The following is an 18,130-nucleotide window of genomic DNA, read 5'->3' as shown; positions in this document are numbered from 1 at the left end:
GGATTTCTGCTTTGCTCAGTTGAAAGACAAACACTGAAAATAATGTATCAGTAAATATAGTACAACATGTACAGACTAATGTTTTATTTGATTGATGAACTTCCTCTTTGTATGTAAGAACTGTACTGTATGTTGGTAAATTCATTTTGATGTTGACTACAGCTGTATACCACCAGGTTTCATTTTAAATGTCATGGTTTTACAAACACTGGATTTGTCTTTCTTTTATGCACAGTGCTATGCAATATCACAGCTAATACATTTTACTAAAGTTCTGCAGCAGAGCTGTTATGAAGAAAATAAATATACTGTACATCATATCAACATCACAATATCAAATTCACTTTATTCTTTGATTCTATTTCTCAAAGAAATGTCTTAAGAAAATAACAATTCTTGACAATGCACCACAGTCACATTGCCAGACACATTAAATAGGAATATGTGATTTAGAGATATCTTCCTATCATTTAAATAATCAATTTCCAGATGATTGTGTTTGTCTGGGGTTAGCGCCAGTACAGTAAGTCACAGATATTGATCATGTATACCGCCACAGTCACAAATTAACCAGACCTTTCATGTGTCTGACTATAGCAGGCAGCAGGGAGAGAAAGAATAAGTATTTGGAGAGAAATGAATGGTGTGATGGATGCTGTGGAATGTTGCCGTCCCACAGATGGAACAATGGAACTCACAGATGGAACAATAGAACGTCGGAACCATGACTCTCGGATGCCCTCCATGTTGTGCAGTCCTTTAAAGACTAGGATTGACACGGTTTGTCAAATCACAGAGTGCGGTGTGGCTGGCCATAAACTGCTTCCAGATTTGTCACACACACACACACACATACACAGTACACACACAAACATATACACACACAGACTCATTGTTCACAGTTCAACTAGGTTCCAGTAAACTGGGAGCATTTATCATGTGAGCACTATTTTGAGTTGGAACATGAAGAATGATTTATGAAGGCATTTCTACTTCCCTCTACCTCACCCTCCATCATAAGCAAAATACATTGTCATAAAAGTAAAATGCACTTTGCATTACATGTTGAAAACGCACCAAACCATCTTTTACTTAATGTGTGCAATTTTGACATGAGTGTTCCACTGTGTTCCAACTTAGAGGGGGTGGGTGGGTATGGTGGGTTTGGGAGGGCAGGGGGTTATATACAGAATTTCAACCAGATAAACTCCTAAAAGTAATAGTCCATACAAGCCATTGAGATGACTCAAGCAAACCCCATTACTTAAATTGTCCCTCCATTGCTTATGAAGACACACCCGGCACCAAACAGAAGCACATCAGGCAGTGCTGACTTCTTTCAGCTTGTTTCCTGGGGGGTTTGCTGACTGTTGTCCCCCTATACCCTCCTCAACCCTATCTTCTAACACGCATGTTAAAATAGCCCGCCCTCCCCATTGGCACGTCCCCTCCTCCATGGTAAGCATATGTGGGCTATTCAACTGGATGGGTCATTTATTAAAATCGACCTAATTTTCCATGATATATTAAATCTCTGCCTCAGTAATCATGGCTCATTTCATTGTAGTGAATTAGGCACCCACTGCTTGTGAGATCAGAGGCCTGGAAAATGAAATCTGTGTCTCGTATTAGTGAGTGTTCACAGGCTGCTAATGGTCAGGAGACTGAATAGATCACCAGACAATTCATTACAGTTCACTGGCAAAACTGAGCACCCAAATATGTGTGCATGGTCAGAGTGCCATCTGTGTAACAGCCTCCACACATATGAGGGCTCTGGAGATGGTCTCCATCATCTCCATCCAATATTGATGTGTTGATGTACTGCGAGGGAGAAGGATAGAGAGACCTTCTGTGTCGAGGCGACAATCTACCAAGGTGAGTGTTGACACTTTTCTCATTTATATATTTTTAAACTAGGTATGCACTAGGTGTACCTACAGAATAACATCAGTGTTAGTGCTATGACAATCCTACAACCCCAGCATCTTTAGATTCACACCAACAACCCTGTTGCAGCATTAGTACACTGACGACCTTGTCCATGGTAAATTATGACATTCCTACTACCACAGCAGCCCAAGACGATGGCAACCCAATTGTCGCAACAGTACACTGGCAACCTTGTCCATGGTAAATCCAGTGAACAATATCTTGTTTGATACAGTTGGATAGAACTGGCATATCCCATCCCAGCCCTCTAAAGTGTGGCCAAGCCCAGCTTTCTCTATGACTGGATTTCTCCTCATTAGATGTCCTTAAGCTAGAACCTAGACTGAGGAAGTCAGGATAAAGGCTGTCAAAAGCCAAACCTAGTGCCATCCTGCTGCCTGCTCCCCACCATGTAAGGTCACAAAAAAGGACAAAGTTGCTCCAAATAAATGCTCATTCATGGACATATTGCATCGAGTTTATTCTCGTAACTACTCGACAATGACGGAACATAAAGTGGATAAGTATAAATCTGTAGTCTCTCAGAGTGAGCCAAACCCCTGAGACCATTTCGTGTGGAGACAGACAGAGCCTGGTCATTGTCATGTTGTTCAGCTTGTTTTGGGTTGAAACAAAATTAGCAGCTTCAGAGTTTTGAGGTCTAGGGAGCGGCAGGGACAGCACCCTCTCACGTTGTTCTGGGGCCGCCATTTGTAATTATGTAATTTGTCTGTGCTGTTTTCCAGCAAACAGGAAGTCCCCTAAACCAGTGGAGGATGTGGCGAGGGCCGGGTCTCCTCAGGGAGCATAATGGGTAACGGCTGATGCGATTGGACAGATCCAAGCTGGTGTGGTTATCTGACGGTTGGGAGGGATATTTTCTCTCTCTCTCACTCCTCTGTTTCTCTCTCCCTCTGATTGTACTATGCAACTGGCTTGGACAGCCTGCCAGAGATCCTAACCAGTCAAAGACATATCCCACAGAAACATTTTCATACCTGTAGTTCTTTGCCTCTGATTTCTCTTCTGAAACATGAATCTTGGTCTTGTTTTTTCTGGTTTAATAGCAGTGAGAGAACTGACATTTGTTGTATTACTGCTGCCATGTGTAGATAGAGTGTGATGGAGGCAATGAATGAGGTGATCCTAATATTGAGGCCATTCAACATTATTAACAAATGTCATACAGACAATGGTTTAAGACTCATTTTCATATGGTCCAAGATGTCCACAAACGCCTACGTCTCCTCTCAGACTTTCTTACTTAGTAGACTGTATTGCATGGTGATAAAGCCCAAGATGTGCTATACCCCAACTACCAGTGAGAGTATTTGATCATAAAGTTCTCTATCCATATCAAGTAGAAGCCATGATAGCTGTCAGTATATGATGCGCCATGACACCACCATCTAGCAACATAATGTCACATAATGATACATTTGTTACAGAGCTTTACGTCGTACATATACGGTGGGGAAAATACCATTATCTGCAGTATACACAAGTGTCAGAAATCCCAGTTGTCATGAAGATGATTAAGGGCTGAATGGTGTCCCTCATGCCTTGGCATCATAGGCCTATTGCTATAAATGACTCAATAATATCTTAGTGTCCTTTATACTTAGCCCCTATTGCTCTCTATCCTAAAGGGTCATACACTCTGACAGCCATGGCTTACTTGACTTTCTCTTTGGGTAGCATACAGTAGGTCGTCCATGAACTTCCACGAGTGGACTCAGGGTTGTGTGATTTTCTCCACTTATTTCCTGGATGTTGTGACAGCCATGCTAGGGACTTATCAGGTCCTTGCCCCTGTTAAATACCACTGCTCCTAGTCACTACTGTGGAATGACAAAATAAGAGTATAAGTCAATGTAACACATTAAGTACATGTGGAATCATATCCGTGAGCTAGTGGATAGCCAAATGTGAGTTGGGGTTTTATGATGATGGGAAAGCAAAAATCAGACTTTGGGCTGCCAAAACAATGTAGTTAACCCTGAAGGGCATGGTTCTACTTGTGTTCCAGCAATCTAACCATTTACCATGATCTGTGTAAGACTGTCTACAACTCCCTCTATAACAGCACGCAAAATGACATTAGTATTCTTTGAGACAGCACTCAGTATTTGTAAGCATCAGATCTGAGACGACACTGCAATATCAATAAAATACCTAATTTCAACCTTAACAACTGTACTTCTTTCAACCTACACTGTGATGGGTATCAACTGTGTACTGAATAATGAAACGTAATTATGTAGCTATACAAGCCCCACTGTAATGGGCCTTTGACTTATTTTTGTAACTTGAAATGAAAAAACATTGTGTGGCTGAGCAGCGTGTCTGTCTTGTGTTCTTTTTCTGGATCCTCTGTGGGTCATGCTCAGGACACACCACCACCAGCCTTCCCTGTCTTTTTATTGTGATTATTCCCATCCAAATGAATTAGACACAAGGTGTATGTATGAATGATCAGAACAGAACAGTGCAGCCAGACAATCCTGGTAAAACCTGGAGGAAAGGAAACAGGAGCAGGCTGCTCAGATTGTGTCTGTGGATTAATTATTCACAGCGTTGGCTTCTCTATCCAATGACCCCAGTAAAGAAGCACAAATTATTTAGCGAGCTGCCAGATCAGCGTTTGGTGTGAGGGCATGAGGCCTCCGTTCTCACTGACTGTAGTATCAGAGGAGGCATGTGAGCCCTGCTTAAGGCAGACACACACAGGCAAGCAGACACACACACACACACACACACACACACACACACACACACACACACACACACACACACACACACACACACACACACACACTGAGCTGCTGCATGACAAAGAGTGTATTCATGGCAGGATCAGATCAGGGTACAAGGGTATGGTTTCCCTCCATGGCCAATGTCCAAACACACACACAGACTCACACACCAAATTAGATGAGTTGGGTAGAGTATAATTTAACCGCTTGTTTGTTAGCAACAGTGACAAAATTAGTTTTTTTAGAAACCAGAATCCAGATGCAACTGAAGCTGAGACCTCAAAAGACCTGCTCTGTGAGGGATGCTGACCTTATTGCCTTTGCCACTGAGTTCAGATAGTCAGATAGTCGTGTGACTTTTACTGGTTACCCGCTACTTTTAAGAGGTGGAAAAGCTGCATGTAGGTGTTTTCCATTAGGTTCATTAGGTCCCTATGTTTCTAAACACCAGAGTAATTTGTGAGGTAAACAGGTGGCGTAAGACAGACCAACATCTTGGGTGTTGTTGACTAGTAATAACACATCCTTTTAGTCCGTTTCTGCTGTCGTTGCAGCAATCATTGCTTATAACTTCATCAAGTGACAAAATGGTGAAATCAGATGGCATTTTTAGAGAAGTATAATAGTCACCCATCTGTGATGCCATTTCTGCAGCACACAGTGACTTGAACTTGAAGCTGTATATTTTTCACAGCCACTCAAAAGGTGTCATAATTTCAGATGATAGATGAAAGAGCGAGAGAGAAAGAGAGCGAAAGAGAGAGTGTGAGAGAGAGTGGGAGCGAAAGAGAGAGCGAGAGAGAGGTGTTGGGTGAGAGGAGAGGGTTACCCTTGATCTTGTTAGTGGTGATTGGGGTCTCTCAGACCTCACACTGGGCTGTGGGTGTAATTGCCTCTGGCAGGCCTGTAACATGGGTTAGGGGAGGAGGAGAGTGCCATGCCTTTGTTTGTGGCAGTCGCCACATGTCTGCCTGTGTGGCACTGTACTGCCTGCCTGCCTGCATTCCCAGGCTTGGGAAACAGGGAGATGATCATTATAGCACTGGTGTTGGCTTATAAAAGGCCTTTTAATGGGAATGCATTTCACAGGCGAGAGCAGCAAGGTTTAAGGAAACCAACATCACAGCACCACTGGGGCACAGGAGTTCGGCTCAGACTGAAGGAGCCTCCAACCGTGGAGAAAGCCTACCACCTACTGGTGATCGAGAGGATTATCAGGAGAGGCATTTGTTGACTTGATAATTATCACCATTAGTACATTTCAGAGCATTGTTAAATGAAAGTTCATTATAGATATTATAATATTGTGTATATGTTGCATGGCAAAGACAAGTATTTCTAGTAGTCTATTATAGACCTATGTAAAACAGTTATTGTATGCTATAGGAAAATGTTGATGTACCCACTGAAAGTAGATGTTATTTCATATTCTGTTTGAAAGAAATGACTTTGCTCTGACAGTATTGTATTCTAAAATCCCAATTTCTATGTTATGTTGTTTTACGTCAGTCAACCACTGTTACCTCTTAGGGGCAGTGTAATTACATTGTTATGTTCCTGTTGTTTATAAGGCATTGGCCTCATTTTCTATTTAAAAATGCTATGTAGCCTCATACACAAACAACACATTGGCCATGTCATCTGCATGTAAACATGGTTGTAAAGTAATTACTAAAGATCCCTTCAACACGTGACCTTTCTGTTTACCTATAGGCACTTTGACGCTCTTTCTTAATGAATGAATTATGGAGTAGCCTCTACAAATGAAAAGCATTTGCTGCCTAATGTGTTTGCCTAAATCATACTCAAGAGTAGGCCTACCTTTAAGTGGATAGTGTAGTCCTGTTCCGCCTGCGGTAAGTGTCTGGTTTAATTTAATTCAATAACCCCAATAGGCCTAGATGAAATAAATCCCTTATGGGACACTCATTTCATGAGTAGTGAGATCATGTGAAATGAGGTTCACATAGAAAATATTAGGACATTATGGTTGATTGAGCTTTAACAAAAAGCAGTATTATTAATACTGAGATATTCTTTATGTTTATAAATATGCTTTAATGAATGAAGGCAACCATGTGGAAAACAATCAGCCACCAAAATGGATAGGAATGATTGTGGGGCTTAGTGAGAGAATGAATTAGCATTTCACCCACTCCCAATGCAAATTGTTTCACTTAAACTTTTTAAATACCATTTTGTGTTCTGACTTAATTTTAATAAAACAGTTTTTAGATAAGAAGCATTAGGCGTGAAGTTAATGGGCAGACTGTCTGTATCCGCTACAGACATTTACTTGTGATATATTGATTCAAGAGAGAAAATGAGCTAATTAAAAAATAAAGAACAGTGTTATGATCTCCTCAGTAAAATAAGAATACAGTTTGTGCTGAATTGATATTATTTCAACTATAGAAATAGCCTTATCAAACGGATATTTCAATAATGTATTTTCTTTATGCATGAATTTGTCACATAAAATGTATTGTCCAAACTCAACATTCTCTTAACATCGATTTAAACAAGTGCATGCACATAACAATGGCAAAACACCTATGAAAGAAACACATTTAATTTCGAATTAAATAGCCCAATTAAAAAGGCCAGTTTGTAGTATTTTCATTTTAGTAAATTACATTGTAAAACATGACCATTTGTAAATTAGGCCTATAAACGGAGATGCGAGAATATGGGCCTACTTGATATATTTCTGACTCATTTAGAGGTCATCGTCCACTCTCTACTATCCTCTGTTCACTATAGCTGATTGTACAACTGGGTATTTATGGAAACGCCCGATCCCATCATAACTGTAGCTTTGAATATCGTTGTCTTAGGGCGCCCTCCAGTGATATTGGATATTGCTACATTTCATAAAATGGCTTGATTATCAAAATGGAAACTGTCCACCACTAGGCACAGGTTGATTTACCAAATTATATCTTGATCATTTGTGTGTTATTATAACATATTTTATTTGAGTCTCTCTCTCTCCAGTGTTCTCTGTATTGACACCAGTCACTACTCACTCTTAACTGGGTAAAATGGAATGAGTTGTCCTTGAACATCTGTTGTTCAGCCAACCCTCAAAGGTAATCACAGTAATGGACTTCTAAGTTATCGACATACACACATAAATAAATGTTTCCAAAGAGAATAGCTCAATGACTTGCCTGCTGCTGCTAACTAATCAATCGTAGTGGCTGCATGTGTTGATGAAAGCTTGTGGAAGTGCAGAGTAAGATATACGTGTATATCGATGCCTGGCAGTTGGACTGCACGTATAATGAGTGACAGTCACCGCTCCACCGGGACACAACTATTACGCACACAGACTAGCAGACTTCTTGGCAGTTGAACGCATAGCATCCGCAGCATCAAACAGATGTCACTCAATTTCCCCATGACACACAAGCAAGGAAATACATTGACAGAATGTCCATCGACAACACAGCGAGGAGCAGGGTTCATGCCACTGGAATAGACTGATAATTACAGGTCAAAGGTATGATCTAATTGATAAAAAGTATAATGGAAATGTCATGTTCCTCTCCTGTACACCCAGCTGTCTTCCAGGATTGGATATGAAAAGACCATAGCCTAATGACAGTAAAAATAAGTGACGTAGGCCTCTAGACCATTATTCTACATTGACAAATGTGTTTAGAACATGCCGTATTGCACTTTTTCTTTGGATGCATATTCTTGTGACTTGGCCTATAGTGAAATATTATTTCCAGACAGATCTACATTGTTTATGACATGAAAACAGCTAGTCCACAGGTATGACTTTCCTTTATAAACATCATATTAGAGTAAATGACACTCAAACATTTTTAGTACCTGGGCTTATGGCAGCACAAGAACTGTCTGCATTGGAGATGACAGACCACTGAAGCCGGGCTTTTTAGATCACTCCTGCTGCCGAGCTATATTCACACATTTAATTTCCAATCCGCTCTCCTTTTATTAGTTTGGGTGTTATTAAATGAGATTGCTTCATCTTAATATATTTCTAGGGCCGAGGAATGTGGCTGGGAGCTGATATTCAAATCCAATAACACGGCCTGTACTTAGTGCATGGCACTAATAAATGCCAGCCTAGCTGTGATGCATATGCAGAAGGGTCTCACTCGCGTGAGTCACAGCAGGCAATAATACTCAGGGTGTCCTTCAGAGTGATCATACTAGGCTGATGTCTCCCTCCACCCCTCCATCCCCCTCTCCTATAGGTCTGAGGAAGCCCAGGTGACCTGAACAGGAAAAGCAGGTGTCTAAACAGAAGTAGAGTCTATTTCCCATATTGATTTGGCTGGATATGGCTCTGGACATGGTTTTTACACCCAGAGAGAAGACAGTGGCTTTCATCCTCTCCTTTTCAATATATGTCTGCTGACCTTTGAGACCTGTTGTATTGGCATTTGGAAAAACTACACTGAGTGGATCATTCATTTCAGGACAATAAAAATGGCACTATGTGCCTCTGCTCTGTATTGAGTGACATCAACTGAACATCAGTAGGCCTACTGCTTGCTACGGTGAGACATATAACCTCCTCGGAGCAAAGAAAGCAGGACTCTAGAATGTTGGCTCTCCTCTTTGCCCCTTCAGGGTTAAAGCATTGACATGCCTCTCCCCCTCCCATTTTACCAGAGGAATCAGACAAATGCTCATGTAAAGGTTGCAGCTTAGGAAGCTTAGCAGTTTCACAAAGTGACCTTTAACTTTATTATGAATATTTCCATTTCATTATTATATAGTGAAATCTATGCACATGATCAGCACAATGGATTTCTTTTTCATTAGTTGTGTAAAATGCCAGTCAGTGAGTGTTAGGTATCAGGGGTTGACCCATCAGATTACACTAACCCCCTTCCCCCATCTCTCCCCCACTGTCAGGGCAGGATCTGACAATTGGAATTAATATGCATGGAGATCCTTCTCCTTCGTTTGCTGGCTGAGGCTCTTGCTGCCTGGGCAACTTTATCAGGGGTAACATTATCGAGAGCTTTGCCGGGAGCTTCTTCATCATGCTCACATCCGTGTCTGCCCAACACTTGTCACTGTCAATCACAAGGTGATAATACACAGATGATTCTCTCATTTGGTTTAATAAAATCTCCAGGCTTATTTGAACTGCAGTCATTACAGCAAATAATTGCTGCATTGAGATGTTAGCCTGGCCCTAGCCTGAGGGATAAGACAAGACTATTGCTATATGAAGGATCTGGTAGATTTTTTTTGTGTGCGTGTGCCTTTTCCGCTCACCTTCCTAAAATGAATATTGCATTTGAATCCAGCTCTGGCTTTTCTTATTTAAACTAACATTGTTATTACTTATTATCTGGACGTGGAGTCATCCGTTCTCACTTTTTTATGTCTGTGCTGTCAAGGCAAATTTCACCGGGGGCTGACTATTGCAATTTTTAACGGTCATTATAACCAAATTGCAGATCTGAATTGGCGGGTCTCAAACTCTCTGATGGAATGGACTGACAGGAGGCATAACTACCGGACATATTTCACCTCAGTTCAAATTCAGGGGCTTACTTATACTGTTCCTCCTCTTATTGGACATTTATGTATATAGACTGACCATAATAACACTAAATGTTTTATAAAAACACAATTAATAGGTTGCTAAATAGAACCAAATTTGTTTGTAAAATTTGGCAAATAGTTACTGACACTTGCCAATGGACCTGTCTCAAACAGCTGTATTGTATGGTCCAATTTAAATGGTTCTGTGATGTTGGGTCGTCAGATCAGATGCATGTCTTTGCACTGTGTGTCTGTAGCCTAACTCACAGCTGCACTTTAAACCACTGTGAAAAGGGGATCAGAATAGGCTACTCATGGTTGCCACAGTAGACAGGGGGATTTCATGGTACTTGATTAATGAATCACTAATGTGAAAGAGTAACATTAGCTCTACAGACTAAGTTTAGATTAATTGTTTTGTTGCTGTAATTGTTTCTTACATAAGACTGAAAGGAAAATAATGTGTTAAAGTGATGTTGAAATCTATAGTCAAAATTAATTTGATATCAAAGTAGTAGACACAGGTCAAAGGACTAATCATTGTGTAACCATTTTCAATCTATCAAATGTCATCTAAATAACACTGACCATAGCAGCACTCTCCAGGCTTTCATGTCCTTTCTAATGAAGGGCAACAGTTCTAGAGAATAACCATCGACCTGGTAGTGAGGGTCGGTTTGAGATAATTACCCAATGACTATTACCATACACATTATTATCAGTTGGGGAGATGCGGTCATACTTTTAAGGGACATTTCAGGAAATGATTAAGCCCAATCTTTCTTTGATTGTTTTGTGTTTGTCTAACCATGCAAAGGTCACAATAGTTGATTATAAAAAAGAATCAATGCCAAACACAAAAAGGTCATTAGAAAATCAGTGGGGTAGATGTGTGACTTTCTCCATGTCTGAGATTATCTCAATGTTGGGGGAAGGCAAAACAGACATCAAGTTATTTATGTAGTTGCTCTGGTATTTGATTTGTATGAGTCAAATGAGTCAGTGACCTTGTGTTGTTGACTGCCCCAATAAAGAAATTTAACGCTAATTGCCTTTAGCACTGAAGTGAACTTGAAGACAAAATAGAATCAGATAATATAGCAATAATGAAGTCAATAATTCATTTTTAGTTTCAAACTTGGACAATGTCATTTCCTCTAATTAATTCAATCGGTGATGCATTAAGTTCGTTTTTTTTCTTCTGAACCATAATTAAGCTTAATTGTCAGCAAATCAATCAATCATCATCATGCAGCAATGGCTACTGAAGCGTGGACCAAAAATAAAACAATGTGACTACAAACAAGAGGCTCGGATGTATCAACCTCTCCAGACCAAGTCTATGCATCACACTAGGACAAAATACTTTCTCCTATGGACTTTTATTTCATTATTTTATTCATTTCTGGAAACATTAATTTGTCCCTGTCCGACTCCGCACTCAATGTTAGTTGTCAATCACTGTGACTTCTATAAAGGATTTAACAGGATAAAAAGTAAAATACTGAATACCGGATAGGTGCAGTGAAATGTGCTCCAAATGTGAAATTAAATTAAGTGAAATGTGGGCAGCAGAGCGTTGGGCAATGTAACAGAAAGCGTTGGGCCAGTAACAGAAAGGTATCTGGTTCGATTACCTGAGCCGACACGGTGAAACATCTTTCGATGGGCTCTTGAGCAAGGCACTAATTTGCTCCAGGGGTCCCGTACTACTATGGCTGACCTGTAAAACAACCCATTCAATTATCCTGTAGTCCATCCAAAGGTCAATGATACAGAAAGATTCTGGGGGGCAATGGACTGTTGGAGTCATGTAGGCAAAGACAGTAGGACTACAGTTTAGGTTCCTCATCACAGGAGACTTGGCCTTATGGAGATAAACTAGCTAGTTAGCTAAACAACGTCTGCTCCTCTACTTTGTCAAACAAATCAAAATGCAAACACGAGAATAGCGAATTTATCTGTGCAGAGTACTCTCATTTAACAGATTAATTTGAGATTATGTACACTAGCCACATTTATATTTTTTGCATTACATTGTTTATAATTTACCTAGCTATGCCTTGCCACAACGTTTTCTAACTAACATTAGGTTAGCTAATAGTTAGCTAGCTTCTCACATTCAGCTAAACCAAATATTATCTATACTCTCTGGCTAAACAAACTGGTTGACATCAATACATGTTCAATTCCTTTGTTGTTTCTAAAAATGTCTTTTTTATTGAGCTAGTGAAGTAGTACAATAATACTTTGGTTGGTTTCTACTTACACTGCCTAACTGCTGCCCCCGCTGTTGTCCGCCATTATTTTAGAAAGTTGAATCACGTGATCCTCAGGGCCCAGGTCAAGGCAGGCAGAGGTCAGTAAACCAGAGGTGGGGCAACGGTACCGGGCGGCAGGCAGGGGATAATGGGGAAGATGGGCGACGCCTGGAGGGGGGTGGAGACAATCACAAAGACAGGTGAACAGATCAGGGTGAACAGAAATGTCTTGGTTGTAGAGCCTTTCTAAATCCACCCTTCCAGTGCGTTCAAATTAATCCAGATTTTCGGGATCAAAACTATCCTGATTCACGTTTTAAAAACGTAAACACAACATTTGATCCTGATTAAAGGTCAGACCGTTTTCAGCTGTACTAACATAATTGCAAAAGGGTTTTCTAATGGTCAATTAGCCTTTTAAAATGATAAACTTGGATTAGCTAACACGTGCCATTGGAACACAGGAGTGATGGTTGCTGATAATGGGCCTCTGTACGCCTATGTAGATATTCCATAACAAATCTGCCGATTCCAGCTACAATAGTAATTTACAACATTGTTTGCTCTGTATTTCTGATGTTATTTTAATGTACAAAAAAAATAGCTTTTCTTTAAAAAACAAGGACATTTCTAAGTGACCCCAAACTTTGGAACGGTAGTGTATATGGAAAACATATTGCTCTATAAATCAATATGCATTCCATATAAAGTGATTCTCATTGTGGCCAATTGAATGGGTAGAGTAAAAGGCTAGCAACACTCCATACTATTCAGTGCCCCATGAAAATACATCATATACAGTATACATTCTACAGAACCTACTGAGTATTCCATACAATAATTTTACTGCGGCACCTAGAATAGTTTTTGCTCTATAAGCCAATATGTAATCCATATACAGTGATTTGCATTGTGGCCAATGGAATGGGTGGAGTAAAAGGCCAGTAAGACTTAGTGTTATTCAGTGCCCCATGAAATGACACCATATACAGTGCCTTCGGAATGTATTCAGACTCCTTGACTTTTCCACATTTTGTTACGTTACAGCCTTATTCTAAAATATAAATCCTCGGCAATGTATACACAATACCCCATTATGACAAAAGAAAAACAGCTTTTTAGAAATGTTCGCAAATGTATTAAAAAATAAAAACAGAAATACCTTATTTAGACCCTTTGCCATGAGACTCGAAATTGAGCTCAGGTGCATCCTGTTTCCATTGATAATCCTTGAAATGTTTCTACAACTTGATTGGAGGCCACCTAGTAAATTAAATTGATTGGACATGATTTGGAAAGGCACACACATGTCTATGTAAGGCCTCACAATTCACAGTGCATGTCAGAGCAAAAAACAAGCCATGAGGTTGAAGGAATTGTCCATAGGGCTCCAAGACAGGATTGTGTTGAGGCACAGATCTGGGGAAAGGTACTAAAAACAATTCTGCAGCATTGAAGGTCCACTAGAACACAGTGGCCTCCATCATTCTTAAATGGAAGAAGTTTAGAACCACGAAGACTCTTCCTAGAGCTGACCGCCTGGCCAAACTGAGGAATCGTGGGAGAAGGGCCTTGGTCAGGGAGGTGACTAAGAACCCGATGGTCACTAACAGAGCTCTAGAGTTCCTCTGTAGAGATGGGAGAACCTTCCAGAAGGACAACCATCTCTGCAACACTCCACCAATTAGGCCTTTACGGTAGAGTGGCCAGATGGAAGCCACTCCTCAGTAAAAGGCACATGACAGCCTGCTTGGAGTTTGCCAAAAGGTACTTAAAGACTCTCAGACCATGATGAAACAAGATTCTCTGGTCTGATGAAACCAAGATTGAACTATTTGGCCTGAATGCCAAGCGTCAAGTCAAGAGGAAACCTGGCACCAACCCTATGGTGATATGCTGTGGGGATGTATTTCAGCGGCAGGGACTGGGAGACTAGTCAGGATCGCGGCAAAGATTAACAGAGCAAAGTACACAGAGATCCTCAATGAAAACCGTCTCCAGAGCGCTCAGGATCTCAGATTGGGGGTGAAGGTTCACCTTCCAACAGGACAACGACACTAAGCACACAGCCAAGACCACGCAGGAGTGGCTTCGGGACAAGTCTCTGAATGTCCTTGAGTGGCCCAGCCAGAGCCTGGACTTGAACTCAATCAAACATCTCTGGAGAGACCTGAAAATAGTTGTGCAGCAACACTCCCCATCCAACCTGACAGAGCTTAAGAGAATCTGCAGAGAAGAATGGGAGAAACTTCCCAAATACATGTGTGCCAAGCTTGTAGCATCATACCCAAGAAGACTCGAGGCTGTAATCGCTGCCAAGGTGCTTCAACAAAGTACTCAGTAAATGGTCTGAATACTCATGTTAATGTGATATTTCCCTTTTTTTATACAAGTAAGAAAAAATGTGCTTTGTCATTATGGGGTATTGTGTGTAGATTGATGAGGGGGGGGGGCGATTTAAGCAATTTTAGAATAAGGCTGTAACGTAACAAAATTCTTTCCGAAGGCACTGTATATATTCTACAAAACCTACTGAGTATTCCCTACAATACTTTTACCGCTGCACCTAAAATAGTTTTTGCTCTATAAACCCAGCCTGGTTTCATAGACTAAATGTAACATAGTAGATGTAAATCAGGGGCAGTCAAATTTGTATGATATGTTATGTTTGGTATGGTTACATAAAACAAGAGGTTACATAAGGCAAAAATGAAAGAAGGTTGGTTAAACCTAACATATTATACTAAATGTAGCGTCTTGGATTTACATACAGAATAATACAAAATGCTCTGAGACCAGTTTGGGCTACTGCATAGCAATGAATGGTTTATATATACACTAGATAAGACAGAGGGTGCTGTTTGGAAGTTAAAACACCTCCATCTTGGCACTCTCCCACTAATGTAAAACATATCTTGGAAGCTATAGAAATGCATGTACTAATTTTGACATTTGTTTTAGCCATAATGCATAAACACAAAAATTAAATATAAAAAAAAAATACTTAAAGTATCATTTTTAGAAACTACTAATGCTACTGTCCCCACTACCGTTGTGAACTACAACACACAAAGTACGTAAATACATGTAATTTTGTCCTTGAAACACCTAAAGGAAATGCTGTAAAGTTCCATTCATTCCTATGGAAGACTGCTTTTCTGATGAATGGCAACATGGTCGACCGGTGGCCAAAACATATCATCTGCAATCCAGGGTCTATTATGTCATAGGTAGCGACCTAGTAATGCAAAAAACCCAGGTCTGCTTCTTGTATGTATACTGGTATTTCTGCAATAAAATGTGAACACTCTTACCATGAATGCCTTACCCAGGTCTGTCCTAGAAAGCCTATATAAACTTTGATCGCCTGAAAGGCCAAACCATTTTTTTTTTTTACGGATGTTTGGGCTCTAAAATTTAAGGTCAAGTTTGATCCCCACTGTGAAATATTTTAAAGTTCACTACAAATCTTAATATTTAAATAAACTGTGATCCATTCTGACTACTGCATTTGTCATCACACAGGACCACGTGCTGACACCTCCAGCAGGCTTTGACGAGGCTCCCGAATTGACTCTTTCATGCAGGATGAAAACGACTACATTGACCATGAACCTTTGCTAGTTACGGCCACTTTCACCATGATCCAAAGCGTTGTTTTGATGCCATCTTAGAGGAGGAAGAGAGAAGCTGACTCGGTGGAAAATCTGTCTCCCTGTAGCAGGTGTTTTTTTTTGTTCATTCGCCCCCCAAGCAAGGAGTTTTTGTATGGAGGTCAATGAGTGTCGAATTTGGTCTACCACAAAAAATATGGCTTATTTGTGACTTGAGGTTTATTTGATCTAATAGAAGTTTCATAATGCTTAAGTTGTTACGAGTGTACTGATTTAAGTAGGACACGTGACATCCAGGCTACTTTGATAAAAACACTTTATATCGGAGTTGTCTCGAGGTGGCTATGCATATTCATGGCTCCCGAGTGGCGCAGCAGTCTAATGCACTGCATCTTAGTGCTAGAGGCGTCACAACAGACCCTGGTTCGATTCCAGGCTGTGATTGGGAGTCCCATAGGGTGGCACGCAATTGGCCCAGCATTGTCCAGGTTAGGGTTTGGTGTGTTAGGCCGTCATTGTAAAGAATTTGTTCTTAACTGACTTAGTTAAATACAAAAATGACTTAAAGCATATCTCTTGCCATTGAATACAGGTGGGTGACGTCAACAACCCTCATTGAATATTACAACAATGAGATGTATCCACCAATCCAAAGAAAGGATAGGCGGGCGAGAGACAGCCTGCTGTATCACTTTGTGGTTAACGACTCCCATTGTCAGTGTATCCGTAATCTTTGGTGCCATTCAGCAATATGGCACAATCGGGAATTTTACGTAGGAATTGTGGATGATGTCATTATCATGATCTACTGGTTTTAATGTCTGTTATACCTCAGAAATAAATATTTTTTGGACACCTTTACTGGGGCTTTTATGTGATGATGATAGCCAAAGGGTTTCACTGGGTTGATATCTCTGGTCTGTTACTAGTGCCGTTTCAACTAGTTTTATCTTGTTCTTGATACCATGTCTTGTTTTGACTGATGTCACTTCTATGCTAATATGGCAAAAATTCACTAACTAACCAACAACTGTACAATGTATTTAACCCTTGTTAACCCTCGCAAGGCTGCCGGCCCTGACGGCATCCCTAGTCGCGTCCTCAGAGCATGCGTAGACCATCTGGCTGGAGTGTTTACGGACTTATTCAATCTCTCCCTACTCCAGTCTGCTGTCCCCACATGCTTCAAAATGTCCACCATTGTTCCTGTACCCAAGAAAGCAAAGGTAACTGAATTAAATGACTATCGCCCCATAGCACTCACTTCTGTCATCATTAAGTGCTTGAGACACTAGTCAAGGAGCATATCACCTCTACCTTACCTGACACACTAGAGCCACTTCAATTTGCTTACCACCCCAATAGATCCACAGACAATGCATTCGCTTTTACACTACTCTATCCCATCTGGACAAGAGGAATAACTATGTAAGAATGCTGTTCATTGACTATGGCTCAGCATTCAACACCATCGTACCCTCCAAGCTCATCATTAAACTTGGGGCCCTGGGTCCTGTCCTGTGCAACTGGTTCCTGGACTTCCTGACGGGCCGCCCACAGGTGGCGAAGGTAGGAAACAACAACTCCACTTTGCTGATCCTCAACACGGGCCCCACAAGGGTGTGTGCTCAGCCCCCTCCTGTACTCCCTGTTCACCCATGACTGCGTGGCCATGCATGCCTCCAACTCAATCATCAAGTTTTCAGATGACACAACAGTAGTAGGCCTGATTAACAACAATGACGGGACAGCCTACAGGGAGGAGGTGAGGGCCCTGGGAGTGTGGTGCCAGGAAAATAACCTCACCCATCATCAACAAAAGAAAGGAGCTGATCGTGGACTTCAGGAAACCGCAGAGGGAGCACCCCCCTATCTACATCGGCCGGACCGCAGTGGAGAAGATGGAAAGCTTTAAGTTTCTCGGCGTACACCTCACACAGACAGGGTGGTGACGAAGGCGTAACAGTGCCTCTTCAACCTCAGGAGGCTGAAGAAATATGTCTTGGCACCTAAAACCCTCACAAAC

The sequence above is a fragment of the Salmo trutta genome, chromosome 12 (assembly GCF_901001165.1).
Source record: "Salmo trutta chromosome 12, fSalTru1.1, whole genome shotgun sequence".
In the NCBI taxonomy this organism is placed as follows: domain Eukaryota; kingdom Metazoa; phylum Chordata; class Actinopteri; order Salmoniformes; family Salmonidae; genus Salmo; species Salmo trutta.
This window is presented reverse-complemented; position numbering follows the sequence as displayed.